At 43.3% G+C, this 26,369-nt stretch overlaps 1 protein-coding gene across 2 annotated transcripts in view; it reads left to right on the forward strand.

Moving 5' to 3' along the window:
- Positions 1-3,627: 3,627 nt before the first annotated feature.
- The window catches only part of abracl (ABRA C-terminal like), a 28,962-nt gene continuing 6,220 nt past the window's right edge, over positions 3,628-26,369 (forward strand). The window contains exon 1 of one of the 2 annotated variants that reach the window (XM_012962616.3): positions 3,628-3,782. The gene's annotated coding sequence lies outside the window, so the exon portion shown is untranslated. The remainder of the gene's footprint in view (positions 3,783-26,369) is intronic. The other variant, NM_001171618.1, reaches the window with a different exon arrangement.

Raw genomic sequence — 26,369 nt, forward strand, 5'->3', positions numbered from 1 at the left:
GGTGTATAGATAGATCAGAATAGATTTGTGTGTGAGCAGTGGATCACTTGGAAGGGTTGAACTTTATGAACTCTAGTATTTTTTCACCCTTATGGAAATGCTCTAACTGTACCAGGAAGAAGTGCAGGAGTAAAAGACAGACCTCTGTCCTTAATTTGGCTAATGTAACCTGGCTTATATGTGTGCTCTTGGGTTACATGCGTGCACTGAGAATCATACCAGCCAAGTCAACCTTAATAATATTTTTATGAAAGTGTCTTATTTAGATGAGATGAAATAGTATTATATACAGTATATATATATATATATATATATATATATATAAAACAACATGTTTACAAAAAAGGAGAGAAGGAATCATGTGTTTCTTTTGATAGAGGACTCTTTTCTTTTGATAGAGTGCAGCGTTTTTGTTAGTGCTTATGGCTGTACTTACATAGACCTTTCTGATAAAGCTTACTTAGTTTTTGCCTGTCCTGCCTGTCCTTCTCTTTTAAAATGGCAACTGCCATCTTAAGCAAATGGAGAAAGCTTCTAGAGCAGTCAGGTCTGGCCACTGGTGAGTGACCAGCAGGTTGGAGCCTGAATAACCCACAACACTATGTGCTGAATAACCCACAACACTCCCCTTTATGGCAGGATAGTGAGCAAAGGCCATTGTGAGGTAAAGAAAAATAGATTTAATGAACCAAGTAACAACAGAACATGAAAAACAGAACATAAATAAGAGTGTGAATACAGGCCTGTGGTGAGGCAAACAGAACATAAGCAGAGTCCAGTAACAGTCAAAATGGTCAGGGCTGGTAGAACACTGGCAATGTCCGTAATGCTGGCTAAGGTCAGTGGTAGGCAGCAGGCAAGCAAGGTCAAGTAACAGGCTGGAGGTCAAACCAGGGAATCTACGGAAGACGGGTACCAGGTGGGACAGGAGAACGGGAGCAAGGAACCAGGCAGGGCACAGGGAAATCAGGAATCTCAGAGATCAGGTTCAGGAACAACGATGATCAAGCAACTGGGAGTTGTAAGGAGCAGGTTTGTTTGTTGCCAGCGATAGCAGAGATCTACCAAGGGTGACTGAACTTTTAGGTGGGTTCTTACGCTCTTTACCCCTATCTGATGATTCAGCATTAAAGTGCTGTTGTGTTTTAATTTGTATCAGCTTTAAAATCCTTATAAACTAAATCTGCAAAGTTTTTTCGCTTCATAATTTTGGTAGCACGAATTACAGACCCACGGAGCAGCCATCTTTTCCCCTCTTCCGGCTTTTAATTTAAATGCACTCCAAGTGAATAAATATGCCCAATGACAAACCTGCAACGCCACTTCTGCTTTCAGGCGGTGTGACAAGCTCAGCTCTGTTGTCTATGTGTAATGGGGAGGGGGAAGGTAGAAAGCAGGCAGGCACAGGAAAGCTATTTAAATTCTTGGTGCGAAGAGCAGAAAGGGGGGGGCAGCCCTTTGAAGTAGGCAGGCAATGGAAAGATCAAGCCTGCCTGCTATCTGTAAGGTTACCTGGTGGTCCAGTGGGGCAGCGGGGACGCCCGCCGCCTCCTTCGTTGCGGGGACGCCCGCCGACTGTTCCTAGGGCTGTGCGCACTCGGCGTGCAGCCCTTTAAACTCTGTGCCATACGCGCGTTCGGCGCATGCGCGTTCCTTCCCTGGCTGCGCGCGCATGCGCATTTGCTTCTAGCATCCGGCGCTGCGTGTGACGTCACTATGGCGCCAAATTTGAATTATTTAAAGCGGTTTCTGCAGCATAATGGTTGCCCAACGTAGGTTTTCCTCCTGTGAGTTCCTGGGTGTGTTATTCCTGTTCTGCTGATCTGTTTTGACCTCTGCCTGTCCTTGACCTTCCTGTACTGCTGCCTGAACCGACCTTTGCCTGAATTTTGACTACTCTTCCGGATTCTGTTGGTACCGCGCTGCCTTATTGTTGTTGACCCCGGCCTGACTACTGACTACCCTTCCGGACTCTGATTTGGTACTTTACTCTCTGAACGTTGTTGACCCTGGCCTGATCTCCGATTGTGTCTTCTTGTGCCCATTCTCCCTGTAGTGTGGTTCTGGTTCCCTTGACTGCTCAGAACCCTTTCCTTGGGCTCCTCACTGTAAGACCTGGCGGCATCCGAGTAGCGAAGGGCTCCTCCCGACGTGAAAGGCGGCGGTTATAGGCAGAAGCGTGAGCCGAGACCAGGCCCTTGGGAACTGTTCTGAGTTTTGGGATACCGACCGTGACACTATCTAGTTCACAATGCGAGAAGCGAGGGAGGGGGAACTCTTTGAAGCAAACGGCAAGCTGAATCCTCCCAGTTTATGACGTAGTCCTTTTGACAGATTGAGAAGCTACAGTCCGGTTGCGAGTCAGTCGGGTTCAGGATCTTCAGTAGGATTTATGTAGAGAAACAGGACTTTTAGGAAAAAAACAGTCAGCATGACCTATAGGTAGGTTTGGAAGTAGGTTTATATTTTTAAAAGAAGTTTTTTGGTGTCAGTATCACTTTAACATTATGATGTTCAGGCACTAGTGATGTGTGGGTCGAGAAATACTCGACCCTAACCCGCCTGTTCCCAACCCGAATCCTACCTGACCCGGCTTCCTCCTTCTGCCCCGTGCCACACGTGCGCCTATAAATTAGAGAGCTGGAGAGGAAGCCAGCAGTGTAATGTAGCGGGTGGGGTGGGTGAGCGGAAGTGCTCAATCCGAACCCGCCCACAACCCGCAGTTGACGAGGTCGGGACGCAGTTCTAGCGGGTATTGGGCCAGCCCGCACCATCACCTTCAAGGACACCCGATTAAAATTTTCAGTCCTGCCTCGCCTCCCACGAATATTTATGCGTGCATGGTCACTTTACACTTATGCTCCACTACAGGCACCTGTGTGCAAAATCAGGCTTTACTGTGCCTGACTGTGACTTTTATAGACCATCCCCTCACCTATGTGACATCATGCAGACATTGCTTGTTTGTGTGGCAGCTGGTGTGATGTTAATGGAAGAAGGGGATTGCCTGGCAGGATCCTTCAAGTCAGTCAGTCTCAAGGAGGGAGCCAGGAGAAGCTGGGTAATGAGAATTAATCGATTCACAACTGCACCAGCACACCACTCTGATTTTCAAGCCAAGAGAAGGACCAGGCCCCTAACTAGGTGAGCCCTTGGCAAGTGCCTAAGATGCCTAGTGGGTAATTTGGCTCTGGCCTTATTCACCCCAGGGGCCTGTGGCAGTATCTTTAGGTGGGTGGACTATTTTTGTGCTGCAGCTCTTGGATTGACCCTTTCCTGTTTTAGTTGTGGGCTGCTTTTGTATATGTTGGTATTTATATGTCGTTGATGCAAGCAGCTTTGTAGAACCTCTACCAACATAAAACAAAATAAACTTTTAAACAAGCAGCACTTTCACTTTACTGAGACACAGAAATGCACCATGCCTTTATTCATGGCTAGCGGCTGAGGGTGGGCAGGATACTGCCTGGCTTCTACCTAATCGGTACCCCTTATCCACTTTCACTCTTATTTGCTTTTTTTCTTTCGATATGCGCGCTCCATACGTAATGAGCACATAAGTACTCTTACTCTTTCACTCCCCCCCCTTCCCCCACAGCAGCAATCGGCAACTGTTTCCTCCTCCCCAGCTCCTATACGATTGGCTTTTCCTTTGCTTGGGAGCGGCTTCTTATCACTAAGCTCTGTCCTACACAAAGGATTTCCGTTCTTCCTTGTTTCGGTAAAGCGCGATCTTGCAGTCCTCCCTTGTCCAATCTGTTGGTTGGTCATTGCAGAACCAGGTAAGGTAAAAGTTGGCTATGTTATAGTCACCTGAGATAATAAGAGCTGCCTAATGTCCTCATTTTTGTATTGTAAAGTAAGATTGCAAAAGTCGAACAAACTCAGAGGAGTGAAACTGATAACTAATCATGTTACTGCTTGCCTAAATGCCATCACATAGTCTGCGACAGCATTCGGGATTGATTACTAATAAGTTATGCCCATTATATTAGTTGGTCCTAATGTTAAATGGATGATCTGGCAGCTTTAGATAACCCTCCAAGTTCCAATTCTATCTTTTTTTTTTTTTTTTTTACTACTGACAGCTTCCACTGAAGGTCTTTGGCTTTTTGGTTGGAATTTGTAGTTTAGGAGCAGCTTGGGTACTAGTATGGTATAAAAGGATTGTCCTCCTCTGTAGTAAGAATGTGGTAAATGGACATGAAATGATTTGTAATATTACTGTGGTCCATACATAAGTGTGCAACAGTACATTAATTGACTAGAAAAGGCAAAAAAATTGCTTTGGAATATACCTTTTGGCACACCATATTTTTAAAGTGAGCACAAAAGATAATTTTTGCACATGCAACCAAAGTAATTGCTCTAACCTGCGGCAGTACAATTCTGATGTTAAAGGCTCTTTAACTACTTATGTGTTTTTTCATGCATCCTGCCACTCCCTTCACTTCTCTTTCTGTTTCTCTCTTGCTCCCCCACCTCAAGCTACACAAAGTACACAAGTAGGAAGCACCCTTTATGAATGTTGTTTGAAGCCCAGCAGTATTTGGCTGCAACCCACTACTTCCTCTTTTTAGGTCTGAAAATAAATGCATCCCTTTACATTGAAAAGATATTGAGAAAGCAGAAGACCCATTAATACAGTCATGTAATTAAAACTTAAACCTATCTACCGTATATACTCGAGTATAAGCCGAGTTTTCTAGCACTAAAAATGTGCTAAAAAAGGAACCCTCGGCTTATACTCGAGGCAAGTAGTAAATGAATTATACCTTGCATTTGGTGGGGCGTATTTGGCCGTATTCCCTGTCAAACCGGCAATCCGTCGTGTTTGCATTTGGCGCGCCATATGCCCTCTACATCCTCTGTATTTGTATTCCATTTCAAACTGGCCGTCGCGCACATGTCACTGGACTGGCTTGAACTCTGTATGCTGCTTATACAATAGAACTGGGGGAAATTATATCATGGTACCGTCGCCGTAATCCCTTTCAAACCGGCCGTCGCACGGGGGGGTTGGTGGTTGCGCGCAGCGTGACGTGTGCACGCGCGACGGCCGGTTTGAAAGGGATTACGGCGACGGTACCATGATATAATTTCCCCCAGTTCTATTGTTCAAGTCAGTCCAGCTCTAACTTCAGCTCTGTGTGCCCCTGGTAAGCAGTCGCTAGAGAAAGGACATCAAGATGCATAAGATTGCAGCTGCCATCTGTGTTTTATTAACAGGTACAGCAATCTAGGCTCTGCTGTGGAGCATTTTATAAATTATAGTGAAACCAGAAGTTTCCAGGTTGACTAGTAACTTTATTTGGTAGAAATTGATGCCATATGCATCTATAACGATTTGTAAATAGCTGTCCTGTAATAGCTGTAAATAGCGACTGCCGGTTTGAAAGGGAATACGGTGCGCCAAATACAGAGGATGTGGAGCTTCTGAAGCGAGTCAGTGCAGCAGCCAGTGTTGTCAGTCAGGCACTGAATGATCTCCCTTCAACATGTTCGTCAGTTTGTCGTGGTATGACCAGGCTACTGACACCATCATATCAGTCACTGAGAGTATCTTCAGCTCCATGGGGGATGCAGGTAAATGTCATTGGCTTATTGCATTTTAGACAACTTGCTTTTAATGCATTAGAGTGTGCTGATATTGGGGGAGAAGCATTCAGAAATAGTTATGGAATTTAGATTTTCATTACTTTCCTCCCTCAAACCGATGGGCAGTTTGAAAGGGAATACGGCACGCCAAATGCAAGGTATGATTCATTTACTACTTGCCAAAGTCACTATATCATATATAGCCAGGCAGCAAGAGGAACAAGTCAGTCACATGCAATTGTCAATTTAACTCGTATAGGTATTGGATAGGTAATACGGCGCTGCCCTTACTACTCGGACACAAGCTAGTGTGCAGGTGTGTTAAAAGAAATGGATGCCTAGGCTTATACTCGAGTCAATAAGTTTTTCCAGTTTTCTTAGGTAAAATTAGGTACCTCGGCTTATATTCGGATCGGCTTATACTCGAGTATATACGGTATGTAAGATTGTATAAACATTATATTGGTTGATTTGAGGAGCTTTGGCATCCACAGGTTTCGGTAACTCAGAAGGTAGCACCAAATTATCTAAAATTGTCCTAATTGTTTGCTACGGGAACATGGCTTTCTGTGTCTTAAAGTGATAGCTGCCTGTCAAGTGTTTACATTCGTTTTGTTGATTGTAAGTCAAAAGGGATTCTGGGAACAAATTCCTTAAGGCTTTTAGAAAAATCCCATTTACATTGGTTTATCATATAGGCTAAATCTTACCCACTGGGTTTTTAAGGGCTCTGGCACACGGGGAGATTAGTCGCCCGCGACAAATCTCCCTGTTCGCGGGCGACTAATCTCCCCAAGTTGCCATCCCATGCCACCGGCGAAAATGTAAGTTGCTGGTGGGACAGCACACGCGGCGGCGCGATTTCGGCAAATTGCCGAAAATGCCTCGCGATGCAACTTCGGCAATTTGCTGAAATCGCCTGCACAGCGTGTACCATCCCACCGGTGACTTACATTGTCGCCGGTGGGATGGCAATTCGGGGAGATTAGTCGCCTGCGAACAGGGCGATTTGTCGCGGGCGACTAATCTCCCCGTGTGCCAGAGCCCTAAAGCAGAAGCCAGGATAATAGCTGATCAGATTCCCAACTACAGACCGGTTTCACCCTTCTTGGGGCTTATCAATGTAGTGCAGAGTTTTCTGATCAGCTTAGGTAAAGCCAGGAGTGGGGATTCACAAACAAGTCAAAAGGGTTGAGGAGACCGCCTCATACATATGCAAATAAGTCAAAAAGGATTCTGGGAACAAATTCCTTAAGGTTCTTAGAAAAATCCCATTTACATGGGTTTATCCTATAGGCTAAAGCTTTTGTTGATTGTGTAAATGGTATGCAATGGCAATTAGAATGTATGGCAATTTTCATTGTTTTGACCTTTTCCTGAGTTATTAAAAGCTGCAGGCACTACATTGCGATCACTCCCTGTGTCATTACACTCCGTGTTATGTCCTGAAAGTAGAATTTTTCAGTGTTCGCAATGTGATCAGGCTTGTATAGCCCAGCATCTATCTAAACTTTCAAAACTTAATAAAAACTTTAAAAAAAAAAAAAAAAATGACAAGTTAACTGGAAATTAAAATTCATTATTTCACAAATGCCAATGTAAACACGTCTCTTGATCATGTTACCAAGTCCTTAGCTTTTTTGAGAAGGGCCCTTTGATCCTATATATTTTCGGCAAGCCGAAACGCGATTGCCGAAAATACTTGCCATACGCTCCTACCTGTGTCTGCACCCGAATGAATGGAATACACTTGGGTGCAGGCACATGTAGCCCAAATCTGCATACGCATGGTGTAGCATTAGCCTTAGAGTAGTACACTGACTCTCATTATCTGTTCCCCACTCTGGTTACGGTCAGTTATAAACAGAAAGTCTTGCAACAATTGTGCATGTTTCAGGTAGTGCTTATTTATATCATAATATCCCCTGTTTGTATTAATGTATTCTACTGTACAGTGCTGCGTACATAAGTAGCGCTTTATAAATAAAGATATACATACATATACATACATACAGTGCATAATTACTGTTTTTTTTTGCGTAGAACATGAGTGTGCATAGCCTAACTTTGGCCACATTGGTGGATAGTGTTTCGGGGGATTTACATCTTGGGCAGAGGTCATCCTGTCTCCTCCCAAATCTCATCAGCTTAGATTAGGAAGTTATAGGCATTTTCTGTGGCTTCCTCCCATTGTTCATGTTCTAGCTCTGGGATGTCCTGTGTCCAGAGACGATAGGCTCGGTCAAAGGGTGGCTTAACTGTTTTCAGGATCTCTTTATATAGCCTGGATAAAAGTTTGGCTGGAGATGGGGAGAGCAGGATGTCCTCTAGTGTTACCGTAGTTATAATGGGGGGAAGGGTGTGGAATTGTGCATGAAAGGTGTGCCTGAGCTTGAAGTATCTAAAGAGTTGTACCTGTTGGCCCAAGGCTTTTGCAGGTCTTGGTGTGTGGGGAACTGGGAGCCAACTGTAAGGTCACCAAGTTTTTTAATACCCAGTCGCGGCCAATAAATGTAGTCTTGTAATTCCTGTAGGTGGGGTAGGAGCAAGTTGGCCCAGAGTGGGAGTTGAGGTGAGAGAAGTGGCCATGGGTGGTTTAGGATTTTCAGGGCTGAGGTCCATGCCTTGTGTGGGGTCAATAAGGTGTTTGGTGGTCATATCTGAGTGGTTTCTGTAGGGGTAGGTACTTAGGCCTTCTATTGAGTGAAGAATAGATGCTTGGAGTTATGTGTTAGGGTTGTATGGGTTGGGAGCAAGGCACCAATGTATGTAGTAAATCTGGGAGGCAAAATAGTAAAAATAGGTGTGGCAGGGCCAAGCCTCAATTTTCAATGGTTGCTGTTAACCTCTCCCAGGAGATGCGAGAGGTGCTATTGGCCCAAATGAATAGAGATATGATTTTGTTTAACATTTTAAAAAAGGATCAAGGGATTATAAATGGGGTGTTGTGAAATATTTATAGGAGCTTAGGCAGATATATCATCTTGATAATGTTCACTCTTCCTCAAAGTGTGAGTGGTAGTTTGGCCCAGGGCTTTAGAACTTACATAGTAACATAGTAAGTTGGGTTGAAAAAAGACATACTTCCATCAAGTTCAACCATAATGCCTATATATAACCTGCCTAACTACTAGTTTATCCAGAGGAAGGCAAAAAACCCCATCTGAAGCCTCTCTAATTTGCCGCAGAGGGGAAAAAATTCCTTCCTGACTCCAAGATGGCAATTGGACTGGGATCCAACTGTAAGGTCACCAAGTTTTTTAATACCCAGTCGCGGCCAATAAATGTAGTTTATTTTGACAGGGAGTCCATTATAGGGTTTAAATTGAGTTGTAGGAAGAGTTGGGGGTCTGGGTGTATCCATATCCCCAAGTATTTAAAGTGATACTGACACCAAAAATAATGATGTTTTTTTTATATATATATCACTTTTACATTGCCATTCTGGTCTCATGTGTTTCTCTCTGAGGTGGCTGCCATGTTTGGGCAGTAGCTGTTTGTTGTTGTTTGAAAACACTGCCCTTAATTTTAGTTTGAAAATCCTAGCCAATCAGAATCCTAGCCAATCACAAGCCTAGCGGCACATAAAAACTATTTCTAATTAAATATTTGAATGCTGAAGTACAACAGTGGACAGTGAAGTGTTTAGGAATGAGGCATTTGCATTCCTTTCTAAGCATATTTGATCCGATACCCTTTGAACTCTTAAACATGATTTTGAGGGGTCCTCTAAATATATTAATATGTCGTCCGCAAAGAGAGACACTTTCTCTGTGATATCGGCAAATTGGAGCACCTTAATGAATGGACACCTCCTTATTGTGATAGCCAGGGGTTCTATCACCAGTGCGAAAAGAACTGGAGATAGGGGGCACCCTTGTCTGGTTCCCCTGTGGAGTTGGAAGGGGGAGAGATAAAAATTGTTTTCCCTAACCTTGGCAACCGGGGATTTGTAGAGTAGTTCAACCCATTGGATGAATTTGGTGCCCAGGCCAAATCTGAGGAGCACTTCCCAGAGGTAGTTCCACTCTACTGAGTCGAAGGCTTTTTCAGAGTCAAGCGAAGCCACAACTCTGGAGCCTTTGTCGGTATGTGGGAGTTGGAGGTTAGTGAATAGTCGACGGAGGTTGAAGTCCGTCGCCCTTCCTGGCATGAAGCCAGATTGGTCTGGATGTATTAGATCCTGTACAGCCTGGGTAAGTCTGGTAGCCAGAATTTTTGCCAATATTTTGGCATCAGTGTTTGTGATATTGGGCAGTATGAGCTACAAAGAGTTGGATTGTGACTCGATTTTGGGATGACCACTATAAGGGCTTTATGGAAAGATGGTGGTAACGACTGAGAGTCCCAGGCTGCTTGAAAGGTCTCTAGAAGACCGGGGGCTATTATTTTGTTTAGTGATTTATGCCAGTCTGGGGGTAGCCCGTCCAGACATTTTATTAGATGGGAGGGATTGTATGGCCATTTCAATTTCATCGACAGTTATAGGTAGATCAAGCCAGGCTCTCTCTGCAGGGGATATTGTGGGTATTGCTGAGGAGTCAAGGTAGCTATTCAGCTGGGGTATTGTACATGAGGTAGTGGAGTTATAGAGGTTTTCATAGTACTTAGCAAATGTTTCAGCTATTAAGTAAGGTTCATAGATCATTCGTCCCTCCTCGGATTGAATGTGGGGCACCGCTGTAGAGGGTTGCCGTTTTGCTGTTTTTGTCCCCTTTATCAAAGATTAGTTGGAAGCTGTATAGTAGGGCTTTTTTTGCTATAGCAGTGGATTTCCTGGCTAAGGGTGCTTCTGCTCATCTCACCTCTTCGTAGGAATTTACAGATGGGTTATGCCTGTGTTATGGGTTGTGCCTGTGTTAGTGTGTTTTCAGCTGTGGTAACTGCCTCTTTTGCTGCTGTTCTAACCTGGGCCGCTGAGGTCATCAAGGAGCCCCGAGCAGCTGCCTTGGAGGCGTCCCACACCATTTCCTGGAGGGCTGACCCTGAGTTTATATCCCAGTATTCTTGGTAAGTTTCTATGTGTGGTTCTAGTATATCGGGGTGTTTGAGCCACAAGGGGCTCAGCCGCCATAGTTGAGGGGGGAGTGGTCTGATGAGGATTGGGGTAGGTAAGAAGTGTGTTCAATTAGCGGGAGCATGTCTGGTGATATTAGGGCCAGGTCTATCCTAGCAAAAGATTTATGGGGCTGAGCGTGACAGGAATATTGTTTCCAACACCAAGGGGCTGATTTACTAACCCACGAATCCGACCCGAATTGGAAAAGTTCCGACTTGAAAACGAACATTTTGCGATTTTTTTCGTATGTTTTGCGATTTTTTCGGATTCTGTACGAATTTTTCGTTACCAATACGATTTTTGCGTAAAAACGCGAGTTTTTCGTATCCATTACGAAAGTTGCGTAAAAAGTTGCGCATTTTTCGTAGCGTTAAAACTTACGCGAAAAGTTGCGCATTTTTCGTAGCGTTAAAACTTACGCGAAAAATGCGCAACTTTTCGCGTAAGTTTTAACGCTACGCAAAATGCGCAACTTTTTACGCAACTTTCGTAATGGATAGGAAAACTCGCGTTTTTACACAAAAATCGTATTGGATCCGAAAAATTCGTAAAGAATCCGAAAAAATCGCAAAACATACGAAAAAATCGCAAAGTACCGATCATTACGAAAAAAACGCAATCGGACTCCATTCGACCCGTTCGTGGGTAAGTAAATCAGCCCCCAAGCGTCGGTGAGGCCTTGGGAGTTTACCCATTGTGTTAGGTTTGTGGGCCCAGTGGATGTAGAATGGAGTCTATCCCAGAATAGGTCCATGACCTATCTCCCAATATACAGGTTGTTGCAGGAGGCAGGTCAGCAAGTTTCTTAGCTATATGTTCCAGTACTGTAATATTAAATGGGGGTGGTAGATATACATTGACAATTGTCATTGGCTTGTTGGAGATGAGGCATGCCATTATTACAAATCTACCGTAGTGATCGGTGATCAAGTACAGTAGTTCAAAGGGTATATTTTTCCTGATTAGTATGGATACTCCTCTTGAGTGAGTAGAGAAGGAGACGTGAAAGGACCAACCCACCCATGACTTCTTTAGTGCTAGTACTTTTTGGCCTACCAAATGCGTCTCCTGGAGAAGCAGGATTGATGGGGGATATCGCTTTAGGTAGGACAACGTTAAGCTTCGTTATATTTAGAGTTCAGTCCCCTTATATTCCATGTTAGAAGAAAACCCCGCACTACAACCCACTTATAGGGTTCTCAATGTGTAATCAAAATTTGCAGAACAAAAGAAGGAAAGACACATATGTAAACCTGGCACACCTATAGAATAAATAAAAAATCAGTCTTTATTGGTTATTTAATTAAAATCAAGTTTAAAAAATGAAAGAAAAAGCAAGAAGGAAAATTTAAAAGTCGATACCCTATGCCTATGAGCGAATTATACTGACAGGTCTGTAAGACTAATCACGTTTGTAACATTACATGAGCTCCTGACTCAAAGTATCAGGTAAGTAACCAATGTACTGGGAACAGCAGGTTCCCTTATAGTGATGCGTGAGGCTTGTGCCTTGTTGCAACAAATGTATCAGATTCTAAGAGGTGTAATGACACGGTAAGTATGGTATCCCATTTGTTTCTTTTACAGGTTTGACGTCTGTTTATTCATTGTTTCTTATGAGTATATGTATAACAATGAATGATATTATTGCACCCAGTGTTTTTACCTCGGCACAAGGAAACATAAGCATAGGGTATATACGCCGACGCGCGTTTCGCTTAGAAGCCTTGACAAAGCTTCCCTTATATTCCATGACACAATATTATATGAAGACATTAATAGTACAGTTGCTATATATGGCTCTATAGAGATGTGACTTACTTACACTGCGTCCTGCACCTGACCTAACACCATTAGCATTGAAAAGGTCAGGGCTGTGGAGTCGGTAGATAAATTCTCCGACTTTAACTCCTCAGTTTCTGATACTTCCGACTCCGACTAATGTATTTAGTGAAGCATACAGTCAATGAAAAGCATGCTTCATGGTCACTCAACGTGTTCGTTTATGCACTGCGTGCATTGGGCTTTATTCTTATAGCAGAGAAGTAATTAATTATGACTGTTTGTGAATTGGGACATTTAAACTTGCTTTATTTTTTTTTTTTTATTCCCATTTAAATTTAGTAGGAGTCGGAGTCGGTTCATTTTTTGCCGACTCCGACTCCAGGTACCCAAAATTGCCTCCGACTCCACAGCCCTGGAAAAGGTAACAGTAATCATACATAGTTGGGTAGTTGAGTTTAGCCCCTGGGCTTGGTAGTGGGTGCAGGGTAGCAAAAGTTGGGTAGCCAAGGTAACAGTGGCCCCAGTGTATTTCTGTCAGGATATTTGCTGTATATCAGGGCCGGGTTAGCATAGGGGGAGGGCGGTGTGAGATCAGGACTTTAGTCTTGGCATGGACTATTGGGTGGTGAGTGTTGTCCTCTCGGTGCAGTATGTTGTTGTCCCTTCCTGTTGAGCCAGTCATCCACATCTGCTGGGGAGTCAAAGAATTGTGTTGTGGTTCCATCTTGGATTCTCAGCTTTGCCGGGTAAAGGACACTGTAGGATATATTGGTCTCTCTAAGTCACCTTTAAATTGCAGTGAAGGATGTTCTCTTCTTCTGGATGGCAGGGGAGAAGTCGGGATATAGAGAGACTGTAGAGCCGTTGTACAGGATCGGGCCTTTAAGTCTTGCTGCCCTTTCAGTGCTGCATCGCAGTCCCTGAAGTTAAGTAATTTAAGCAAGAATGGCCTTGGGGGGGTGCTCCTGGTGGAGGAGGCCTGGGTGGGACTCCATGGGCTCTTTCCACCACAAATATTGAGGAAAATGTGTCCATTACCAGTGTATCTTGTAGCAAAACCTTTATGGCTGAATAAAAGTGTTATTGTCGAGGTTGGTAAGAAAAAACGTGCTTTTAGGGCATTCAAGTTAGCTGGGACAGCAGAAACTTTCATCAGGTACAAGGAAGCAAATAAAGCATGCAAAAAGCTATCAAGCAAGCTAAAATAGAAATGGAAAGGGATATTGCTGCTAGGAGTAAAAAGAATCCTAAATTATTTTTTAATTATGTGAATAGTAAAAAAATGAAGCAAGAAGGGGTGGGAACTTTATTATCACGGGGGGGGTAAGTTGGTTGATGAGAATGGGGAAAAAGCTGAAATTTTGAACTCTTATTTTTCATCTGTCTATACATCTGAGGAGCCAGATAATGAAGGCTTCCCTTGTAATATGCCCAGTTCTAGTAATTTAGCTACTGGCGCATGGGTCACTCGGGAGGAAATTCAAAAGAGACTTGAACATGTAAAGGTAAACAAAGGTCCAGGGCCAGATGGGATTCATCCCAGGGTATTAAATGAGCTGAGTGCTGTGATTGCCAAACCTCTTCACTTAATTTTTCAGGATTCATTGAGGTCTGGCATGGTGCCAAGAGACTGGCGGATTGCTAATGTGGTGCCGTTATTTAAAAAGGGATCCCGTTCTCAGCCTGAAAACTATAGGCCTGTTAGTCTGACATCAGTAGTAGGAAAACTTTTGGAAGGGGTAATAAGGGATAGGGTACTTGAATACATTGCAGTTCACAATACTATTAGTTTGTGCCAGCATGGTTTTATGCGTAACAGATCTTGCCAGACTAATTTAGTCGCCTTTTATGAGGAGGTGAGCAGGAACCTTGATGCTGGAATGGCAGTTGATGTCATCTACTTGGACTTTGCTAAAGCGTTTGATACAGTACCTCACAGAAGGTTAATGATCAAATTAAGGAATATTGGCCTAGAACATAATATTTGTAATTGGATAGAGAACTGGCTGAAGGATAGAGTACAAAGAGTGGTTGTAAATGGAACATTTTCTAATTGGACCAGTGTGGTTAGTGGAGTACCGCAGGGGTCAGTCCTTGGGCCTTTGCTTTTTAACTTGTTTATTAATGACCTGGAGGTGGGCATAGACAGTACTGTTTCTATTTTTGCTGATGACACTAAATTGTGCAAAACTATAAGTTCCATGCAGGATGCTGCCGCTTTGCAGAGCGATTTGACAAAATTAGATAACTGGGCAGCAAACTGGAAAATGAGGTTCAATGTTGATAAGTGCAAAGTTATGCACTTTGGTAGAAATAATATAAACGCAAACTATCTACTGAATGGTAGTGTGTTGGGGGTTTCCTTAATGGAGAAGGATCTAGGGGTTTTTGTTGATAACAAGTTGTCTAATTCCAGGCAGTGTCATTCTGTGGCTACTAAAGCAAATAAAGTGCTGTCTTGTATAAAAAAGGGCATTGACTCAAGGGATGAGAACATAATTTTGCCCCTTTTATAGGTCCCTGGTAAGGCCTCACCTTGAGTATGCAGTGCAGTTTTGGGCTCCAGTCCTTAAGAGGGATATTAATGAGCTGGAGAAAGTGCAGAGACGTGCAACTAAACTGGTTAAGGGGATGGAAGATTTAAACTATGGGGTGAGACTGTCGAGGTTGGGGTTGTTTTCTCTGGAAAAGAGGCGCTTGCGAGGGGACATGATTACTCTGTACAAGTACATTAGAGGGGATTATAGGCAGTTGGGGGATGTTCTTTTTTCCCATAAAAACAATCAGCGCACCAGAGGTCACCCCTTTAGATTAGAGGAAAGGAGCTTCCATTTGAAGCAGCGTAGGTGGTTTTTCACGGTGAGGGCAGTGAGGTTATGGAATGCCCTTCCTAGTGATGTGGTAATGGCAGATTCTGTTAATGCCTTTAAGAGGGGCCTGGATGAGTTCTTGATCAATCAGAATATCCAAGGCTATTGTGATACTAATATCTACAGTTAGTACTAGTGGTTGTATATATAGTGTATGTATGTGAGTGTATAGATTGGTAGGTGTGGGTTAAGTGTGCTGGGTTTACTTGGATGGGTTGAACTTGATGGACACTGGTCTTTTTTCAACCCTATGTAACTATGTAACTATGTAAAGGCTTCTGGGTGTTAGCCTTCCACTTTCTCGGGGAGCCCCACTATCCTGACATTGCTCCTCCATAGCCTATTCTCTAGGTCCTCAGTTTTGTCCATCCGTGCCTGAATTTGCTGCTTTACTGAGGGCATAGTATTGTGCAGGGGGTTGACTGTGTCTTCTAGGGATGAGACACGGGTCTCTACTGCTGTAGTACGTTGTCGCAGGCTTTGGAGATCCTGTCGCAGGAGGGATAGGTGTATATTGATCCCTTCCAGTTGCAAAGTAGTCACTGCCCTGCTTTTCTTGATGGCCTCTAACAGGTCTCCCGTTGTGGGGGATTAAAGTCTAGAGAGGGGCCAGGTGGCTCTGAGGTAGAGGATTGTCAGGAGTTTTTTTCTGGAGAGACCTGGCTGGGTGAGTGCGCATATTTTTCCAGGCGGGCAGCAGCCTCAGATCTGGCGCATTGCGTGTGTTTGCCCATGGTTGTGCTTGGCGGAGAAAGCTGGTGAGAGGTAGTTCTGGTATATGGTATGTGGAGTCAAGTGGACTGCCAGGAGAAACTGTCTACTCACAGTTGGTTTATCTCCTGGTGGAGTCTTTTGGGATTGTTGTTGCCGGTAGGTACCACTTGTGGGTGGTTTTATTGGAACAGTAATGCGTGGGGAAGCAGTTCAGTCCCCAGTGGTGTCTGCTGGCAGCTTCTCACAGAGTGGTCTATTGAGTACAGCTTTATGGAATCTTGCCAGTTAAGTTGGCTATTTTAGATGGGCTGTGGCCGGGTTTGCAGGTATTAAGGGGCGCCCCCAGGGTCCAGCAGGCACTCACCGCCCTAGGAAGTATTCACTGCGTCTGCCTGCACCCATGTGGATTCAATACTTCTTGGTGCAGGCACAACTTGAAACATTTTTTTTTTTAACTCTTTATTTGTGTTTTATTTTTTTAAGAACAGGTTATGCTTGTAGTTACATTTCTTATAAATTGCTTTGTTGTAAAACAGGGGAAGGGGGGAGGCTCATCAGGAGAGAGGAGGGAATAGGAAACGGGGTGGGGGGCAAAGATAAGGGAGGGAGGGAGTAAGGGAAGGGAGGAACAGTAGGGGATAAAAGTAAAGTTAACATAACATCCACATTATCAATGTATGAGTAGCTTTACCTGTGCCTTGGGTAGGTTAATTGGGAGTGCCTCTGATTTGTCTTGGTTGACTTTATAGTTGGATAGTTTGCTGTAGGTGTCTAGGGCTGTGTGTAGATTTGGGAGGGATGTTAAGGTCAATAGTACATCGTCTGCGAAGAGGGATATTTTATATTCCCTTCCTTTGTATGGGATTCCTATTATATCTGGCGATTCTCTGATTATCGCTGCTAATGGTTTTATTGTGAGGGCGTATATTAAGGGTGATAGGGGGCAGCCCTGCCTGGTCCCATTGGCTATTTTTATAGGTTGGGACAGTTGTCCCTCAATTTTAACTGCTGCGGTGGGGCCTGAGTACAATGCTGATTACCGCTGTGCGGAAAGGGCTCCTAAGATCCATCAGATCTAGTATTGCGTTCATATATGTCCAATTCAAGCGGTCGAAGGCCTTTTCGGCGTCTAGACTTAGGGCTAAGAGTGGGGTTTTGGCTGTATTGGCTATGTCAATCAAGTCTATTACTTTTCTTGTGTTGTCTCCTGTCTGCCTTGCTGTTATAAAGCCTACTTGGTCTTGGTCTGTCAGATTGGGCATATAATTAGTTAATCGGTTAGCTAATATTTTGCTGAGTATTTTGATATCTGTGTTTAGTAGCGTGATTGGTCGGTAGCTCGAGCAAGACTGGGGGTCCTTCCCCTCTTTTAGGATTAGGGTGATATGTGAGAATAGCATTGAGCCAGGCAGTGCTGTCCCCTGTAGTGTAAAATTTAGTATTTCTAGGAGGTGGGGGCTTAGGGTGTTGTAGAATGTTTTATAGTACAGGTAGGTTAGGCCATCTGGGCCTGGGGCCTTTTTATTTGGGATAAATTTAAGTGTCTGTTTGAGTTCCTCGTCGGTTATTGGTTCATTAAGATGTAGCAGTGCCTCTTTAGGGAATTTGGGGAGAATGGTTGGATTAAAGGAACAGTAACACCAAAAAATGAAAGTGTATAAAAGTAACTAAAATATAATGTGCTGCTGCCCTGCACTGGTAAAACTGGTGTGTTTGCTACAGTAACACTACTATAATTTATATAAATAAGCTGCTATGTAGCCACGGGGGCAGCCATTCAAAGGAGAAAAGGCACAGGCACATAGCAGATTACAGATAAAACACTATTGTATTCTACAGAACTTATCTGTTATCTGCTATGTAACCTGTGCCTTTTCTCCTTTTTTCCATCTTGAATGGCTGCCCCCGGGGCTACACAGCAGCTTATTATATAAATTATAGTAGTGTTACTGTAGCAAACACACCAGTTTTACCAGTGCAGGGCAACAGTACATTATATTTTTATTACTTTAAAGCGCTTTTATTTTTTGGTGTTACTGTTCCTTTAAGAAAGTGTTGTACTGATTGTTTCATGGTTTGCGAAGTTTAAGTGAATGTGATGGCAGGTTGTAAAGGGTATTATAGTAGTCTCGGAATACTTCCGTTATCTGGTCTCTAGTGTGTACTGTGGCTCCCTGTTTGTTGCGTATGGCTAAGATGGCTCTTTGTGTCTGCTGATCACGTAGTTTGCATGCAAGAAGGGTGTGTGCCTTATTGCCGTACTCCTAGTACCTTTGGCGCGTGTAGGTAATTGCCTTTTCTGCTTGTCTAATGGATAAATCCTTTAGTTGTGTCCTTAGCGAAGTGATTGTTGCCAATCTGGTTATGGTGGGTTTTTGGTTGTATTTGTGTTCAGCTTCTTTCAACTGTTGGGTTAGGGTAATTCGGTGTTGCATACTGTTCTTTTTTAGGTTAGTAGCTATTGCTATCAGCTCGCCCCTTACCCAGGCTTTGTGTGCCTCCCAAACTGTGAATGGTGATGGTACCGAATTTTTGTTTCTAGTATAGAAATCTGTGAGACCCGTCTCTATTTGTGATCTCGTTTGTTGGTTGGTTAGGAGGGACTCATTGAGTCTCCATTGGTGGGGTTTATAAGGGGTTGGTAAGATATTTAAGGTGACTTCTGCTGGGGCATGGTCGGACCAGGTGATCTGGTGTATGGCTGCCTGCTTCAGCAATGTCAATGCTTCATGGTTTACCAGTATATAGTCTAACCATTGTTGGGATCCATGAGGGTGAGAGCAGAAAGTATAGGTTTTTTCTAATGGATGACATATTCGCCATGTATCATATAGTCTATTTGACTGTATAATTTGTCTAAACTGTTTGGAGCTCCTTTCTCGCTCTCCTCCTACTGGTCTCCCTGTGCGGTCCATAGATAACGAGTATATCAGATTATAGTCCCCTCCAACCAATAGGAGCATGTTCGGTTGGGTATGAATTTTACGTAAAACTTTGTTTAGAAAAGATATCTGCTTTGTGTTTGGGGCATAGATGCATGTTATAATAATATCTCTGGTGTGAATTTGCCCTTGAAGGATTATATAGCGTCCATTCGGGTCTGCATGAGTTTTATGGATTTGGATTGGACAGTTTTTATGGATTAATATTGCTACTCCCGCTTTTTTGGTATCAGCGGATGCTAAATATGAGGTCGGGTATTGTGGGGAGATCAGTTTGGGAGAGTCAGAGGCTCGGAAATGTGTCTCTTGTATCATTAATATATCAGCTTTGAGCCTATGCGCCTCTTTAAAGAGCAGATATCTTTTCACCACGCTGTTTAGACCCTTCACATTTAGCGTTACTATCTTAACCATGATCTAACATTAGGCAATAGCTGTTATGGGCTTTCCCATTTTTTTTAGGTATTTTAAGGACTCCCGGTTTCTGTGGATAGAACATATTTACAAGAACAAACATAAACCAGAAAAATAATGTTACATAACTTTGTAAAAAAAGGATCAGTGGAGCTTGGGTGTAAAAACATTGGGCTCCTGGTAAAGGGAGCGCCGTCCCTTTTTGTGGGGTGGCATGGGTAGGCATCCGATGGTAGTGAGTTGTAGTTCCGTGTCGTCCGACAGAGAGCTCCTTAGTTTGCGTCTCTGTTCGGCGTTTACCTGTGGATCAGATGGTGGTATTGGGAGTTCCTTTTTTCAGGTCTGTCTTTGTGCTTTCGGAGACGGAGATCCCTTTGCGGAGCTGCTGGAGGACCATGGTGAGGTCTGGCGAGGTGGTATATGTTGTGTCCACTCAGTTGGGCGGGCGGATGTAGGCCTAGGAGCGCTAGGTGATGTGGGGCGATTTTTTAGGCCCAGTCTTTTTAGTAGGGTTGTGCCTTCGGCCGGGTCTCTGATGGAGTATTGGGTGCCGTTGTGGATTGCAGTTAGACGGAACGGGAACCCCCAGCGGTAAGGGATTCGGTGTTCCCGGAGTGTAGTGGTGACCGGCTTGAGAACCCTCCTCTTGGCTAGGTTGGTTGGGGATAAGTCATTGAAGATTTGTAGGTTGGATCCCTTGTGAGAGATATTGTGCTGGTTTCGGGTAGCCATTATTACTTTGTCTTTTGCGGTAAAGTAGTGTAGTCGGAGGATCACGTCCCTAGGCTGTTTTAAGCTGGTAGCCCTTGTGGAGAGTGAGCGGTGCGCTCTATCTAGGCGCCATTCTTCGGGTGTTAGCTCTGGGACAAGAGATTGTAATAGGGAGAGCAGGTATGCGTTTAGATCTTGAGGGCTTACCTCTTCTGGGATCCCTCGGATCCTAAGATTTTGCCTGCGCTCTCTGTTTTCAATGTCCTGCTGTTGGTATTTCAATTGCAGAATTTCCTCTTTGAGGGTTCTGTTCTCTTGCTCTTGTATAGAGAGGTGCTGCGTGATCTCCTCGGCCGTAGTCTCCAGGTGCTCTGTGCGGTCGTCGAGGTTTTGTACTCGTTCCCATAGTTCTTTGGTAGACTCCGCAATAGAGTCTTTAATGGTAGATTTGAGTTTGTCGTGCAGTCGTGCAAGTTGTGTCTCCAGTATGTCTACTGTGACTGTTGTCGGCTGTTGTGGAGGTGACGGTTGCGCTGCGTTATCTTGTGAGGGTTGCGCCGCGTCTTTTGGTAGGCCGTGTAGACCGTGTAGCGGTCCATTGAGTCTTTTTGTTGTGGATTACCGCGTTTCCCCATGTTGGGTAAGGTATCCGCCGGCTAATCGTTTCCCCAGCTAGTACTTTTTGTGGCTGTGGGTAGCTGTTTTTGGGGATTAGTCGGAGCTTCACTGCGGAGCTAGGTTGTTATGCGGCCATCTTGGATGCGTGCGCGCATGCGCCCCCCCCAACTTGAAGCATTTTATAGCGGAGAGGCTGATTCTCAGCAAGCCTTTTTTGCTTGCCAAGAGCAGCCTGGTGTATCATTATCCTAAAAGCTATTTTCTCCACTGCTATAAAAACTGCAAACTGGCAATGGCCTGTCAGTGTACATATGGGACAGATTTTGTTGCGAAAATGTATTAATTCTGTTTAAGGGGGGGGTAAAACACTGTAAACATACATTTACACTGTAGACACTGTTGAAGCTCCTGCACTATAAAGTGCAAGAAAGCTGGTTTATGGTTCCAGTTTAAAGCAATAGTGATGTGGGCTACATAGAGACAGTACTGCCTGGGAACTTGCAGCAGGGCTAAGAAAAAGTATTAAGGTCAAGCAACTGAAAAATGTAATGGTGAGTAAGATGTACCAATTATTAAAGGAAAAGTAACACTAAAAACTTTTAAGTAAAAAATCTATTCTACGCTGCTCTAATAATTGCCCTATCTTGCAAACCATTTATTATTTTGAATGCTTTATTATTAAATACCTGTTAAAACTTGGCGTCATTTGAAAAAAGGCGATACGGCGATGCAGGGGAAGTATCAGGGGAAGCATCCACTATGCGGCAATCGCATAGTGGATGCTTAATAAAGCATTCAAAATAATAAATGTTTTGCAGGATAGGGCACTTATTTGGGCAGCGTAGAATAGATTTTTTACTTAAAAATTTTAAGTGTTACTTGTCCTTTAATGTAGTGTAGAGGTACATAGTTACATATAGTTACATAGGGTTGAAAAAAGTCCAGAGTCCATCAAGTTCAACCCATCCAAGTAAACCCAGCACACACAACCCACACCAACCAATCTATACACTCACATACATAAACTATATATACAACCACTAATACTAACTGTAGATATTAGTATCACAATAGCCTTGGATATTCTGATTGTTCAAGAACTCATCCAGGCCCCTTTTAAAGGCATTAACAGAATTTGCCATTACCACATCTCTAGGAAGGGCATTCCACAACCTCACTGCCCTCACCGTGAAAAACGCTGCTTCAAATGGAAGCTCCATTCATCTAATCTAAAGGGGTGACCTCTGGTGCGTTGATTATTTTTATGGGAAAAAAGAACATCCCCCATCTGCCTATAATCCCCTCTAATGTACTTGTACAGAGTAATCATGTCCCCTCGCAAGCGCCTCTTTTCCAGAGAAAACAACCCCAACCTCGGCAGTCTAACCTCATCGTTTAAATCTTCCATCCCCTTGACCAGTTTAGTTGCACGTCTCTGTACTCTCTCCAGCTCATTAATATCCTTCTTAAGGACTGGAGCCCAAAACTGCACCGCATACTCAAGGTGAGGCCTTACCAGGGACCTATAAAGAGGCAAAATTATGTTCTCATCCCTTGAGTCAATGCCCTTTTTTATACAAGACAGCACTTTATTTGCTTTAGTAGCCACAGAATGACACTGTCTGGAATTAGACAACTTGTTATCTAGAAAAACCCCTAGATCCTTCTCCATTAAGGAGATAGTTTGCGTTTATATTATTTCTACCAAAGTGCATATCTTTGCACTTATCAACATTGAACCTCATTTTCCAGTTTGCTGCCCAGTTTTCCATTTTTTTCAAATCGCTCTGCAAAGCAGCAGCATCCTGCATGGAACTTATAGTTTTGCACAATTTAGTGTCATCCGCAAAAATAGAAACAGTACTGTCTATGCCCACCTCCAGGTCATTAATAAACAAGTTAAAAAGCAAAGGACCAAGGACTGACCCCTGCGGTACTCCACTAACCACACTGGTCCAATTAGAAAATGTTGCATTTACCACCACTCTTTGTAATCTATCCTTCAGCCAGTTCTCTATCCAATTACAAATATTATATTCTAGGCCAATATTCCTCAATTTGATCATTAACCTTCTGTGAGGTACTGTATCAAACGCTTAGGCAAAGTCCAAGTAGATGACATCAACTGCCATTCCCGCATCGAGGTTCCTGCTCACCTCCTCATAAAAGGCGACTAAATTAGTCTGGCAAGATCTGTTACGCATAAAACCATGCTGGCACAAACTTATAGTATTGTGAACTGCAATGTATTCAAGTACCCTATATATTAAAGAGGTAACTCTTTAGTATGTTATAGAATGGCCTATTTGTCATGCCAGCAGTATTGCCCTGGCATTGTAAAGGGTAAAACCTGGCAGCATTTGGCTTTTGTGTCCACAAGTGGCCCTTAATTAATTAAATATGCAAGGGACTGTGGAAGGTGACAAACTTATCAGACAATTCGGAGCCTTTGGTTTCTTTGATCTGTTGATCAAAGAAAGGCAATTGTGAACCTAAGAAAGCAGGAGGGAACAGCCATGAGAAAATATGGATTGTAGAAAGGGGTCCATATCTCCTTTGTGTTAGGGTTCACATCCTCATAAATCATATATTGGTTATGAGGAGGTCCCATGCTTCCCAATGATACCAAACAGGGACAGCCTATACCCACCAGTTAGGAGGGATAGTATCTGGGGGACTGGAACAGGAGACACCCCTCATGTATGGTATCATTTTGATCGGCCACATATGGGTTAAAGCAAGCCCATATTTCCATAATATTAGGTACCGGCAAGTGCCAATATTATATGACAGCAACTGACCCGAGAATTGCAGCCCTCTACAGGGGGTCCCAAGGGACAAGTTCCTGGATGCATACGGTATTGAGGAAGGGTCACAGCAGGGGGATAAAAAGGTACTCTTTAGCTCATATTTTGGAGTTCCCAATTTCTGTTGGGGTGTGCGCTCAGGCTTACCTCCAGGAGGACACTTGGAAATTCCATACTCTATAATGTACATAGTGTTTTATTCCCTTTTATTTTATTTACTGTTTGTATGTCTCTTTTTGTAAAATCTTTTTAAATGCACCCCATACCCCTTGTTTTTACCCCTTGTAATATTAAATATAAAATTTAATAAGTTATGTCCTTTGGCTCTAAGACTCATGTACCTGGTATAAATGTTTGGGCCTAGAATGTTATAACCTCATGTCTGTAACACTGTTCTGTGTAAATGCTAATTAACTAGTTACTGCTAGCAGGAGAGTGTGTTTGACAGTATTTTAACCCTTTGGCTGCTAGAGTGCTTGTTGAATTAGTGAAAGCTAACCCTAAGAACAGTAAGAGGAAGTGTGTGATACAGTTTGTGTATTAGGTTTCTATTGCCTGTTATTGATAGATGGTGGCAGCGAATAGTTATTTGGGGTGGTGGTGTGTTTGGGGGTGCCTGATGTTAGTCTAACTTGTGTGAAAGGTGACTGAGTGTAACCCCTTGTTTCCCCGTCCCAGTGTCATGTGTGTCTGAGAGTGGCGTGTTCCTGACACTATTCTTAACAATTTTTCAGTTTGTCTTTATTTTCTGTTTTTTATAGTTTATACATTATTATCCATACTTTTCTGGCTCTTTACAGCTTTCAAATGGGGGGTCACAAACAAACTGTTGCTCTGTGGGGCTCCAATGTTATTGCTATTGTTACTTTTTATTACTTAGCTTTTTTTATTTAGGCCCTCCTCTATTTGAATCCCTGTCTCTTTTTCAAACCACTTCTTGGTTGCAGGGTTAAATTGGACCGTAGCAACCAGACACCTGCTGAAATTCCAAACTGCTAAAGCTAAATAATTAAAAAGATACAAATAAAAAATCAAGACCAATTGCAAATTGTCTCAGAATTACACTCTCTACATCATACTAAGTTAATTTACAGTTAAACTACTCCTTTAAAAAAAAAAATTGTCCCCTTGATTCAAACAAATCACATCAATACACATTCAATTTCAGCAATATAGTGTGCCTTTCAAAAGTATTCAGACCCTTGACCTATTGTATTTGTATTGTGTTTTGTTCTCTGTGACTATATGATAGGCGCATGCGCAGTAAAGTGAAAAGCCGACTTCTCTGTTAAAGTTCGGCTTTTTCACTCTACTGCGCATGCATGCGCAACGGAAGGAGGAAGCGATGCAGCTACCCCGGGCTGGTGCTGTTCTCTCCGAACAGGGGCACCAGCCCGGGGTAAAAGGTAGGTGATTTAACTCTCTTGGGGGTGCCTAACATTTTGGCACCCCCAAGTGACTTTGCCTTTCCATGTCCTTTAAGGAGTATGTCTTATAGATGACAAACTCCAACCTCGTTCAATACAGAAAATTCTTTCTCCTAATATTTCAAAGTATTTCAGAATTAGTTTTTATTTGATGGTTTTGTTGAAAAAACAAGAGAAAATTAAATATGCTGTTTTTAAGTATTCATACCCCAAAATGTAATATTTTGTCACCTTTTCCAGTACGAACATCTGTAGCTTTACAGCTTATTGTCAGTATGTACCAGCGTTCTTAAGACAAGGCATGTTTCAGACAAGCTCTGTCCCTGAATATAGAGCCTGTCTGCTGCTGTGTGTCAGGGTCTGCTCAGCTCCTGCTGGGATTGGAGTAAGTAGGAAGCCTGGGCACAGGGAATAAAATTAGTCCAAAGAGTGGTGTCTGAAGAGTTAACGTGAGTCTCTAGTCGATATACAGGCACAAGTCAGTTCAAGTGGCAGTCGTCAGGATCAGGCAAAAGGGTTAAAACCAGAAATAAGTCCAATGATACAATTTATAGTGCATCCAAGAACTTGCACTAAAAGTCCTATATATGGGCATTGAACGCAGGTACTGCAAGTCATGATGACGTCACATGCTTGCACGATGACATCTCTGTGCTGGCATGGTGTCCGTGGGAGCTGCCATTTTGGATATGGCTCTGACGGATAGAGTAGCACTATTGGGTGCCCCTTACAATGTGCACTCATGGACAGCAGACAGGGACTTTAAAGGAGACCTGTCACCCAGACATAAGCTATGTAATTAAATCCCTTTTAAATGAAACTTGCATACCTGTGTAGTTTGTGGGTGCGGTTTAAAAAGGGGAGTGGTCGAAACTGGCTTCCATTATCGGCCCTCCACCATGGAGACCAGAAAAATTCTGGCCCTTGGTACCACAGAAGTTGGACAGCACTGCACTATAATATTGGCACAGAAACATAACATTGGTTTGTTTCCCAGCTATGCAGTCTCATGATGGCTCCACTGAAACTAACTAGAAATTAACAAAACAATGACAAAAGGAAAAAAGTGCAAAAAACCCAGACAATTATTTTTTTCAGGGGGGAAGAGTCAATTTAGGACTTGAGCAAGGGTGATATCAGGTCGTCAAAAACTATTTAATTTCAGCTAGTGATTCAGCCTTTAGAACATGTACAGTATAGAACCTGTGGGAGTGGGATAACATCTGCAGCACAAGTTTACGAGGTTCTTAAGTAAGGTTTCCAGCCTGCAGATCCTTCTTATCAGTGTTCATTTCTGCAGTGCCTTCAGATTGTAATAGCTTCCTAACTACCTACCTACATCTGTGCTTTAATTGGTCAGTTCTACTGTATGTCAAAAGAGCTGTGCTCTGATTGGAGAAGCCACAAGAAGAAAGATCCAATTA

Source organism: Xenopus tropicalis, chromosome 5, assembly GCF_000004195.4.
Source record: "Xenopus tropicalis strain Nigerian chromosome 5, UCB_Xtro_10.0, whole genome shotgun sequence".
Lineage (NCBI taxonomy): Eukaryota > Metazoa > Chordata > Amphibia > Anura > Pipidae > Xenopus > Xenopus tropicalis.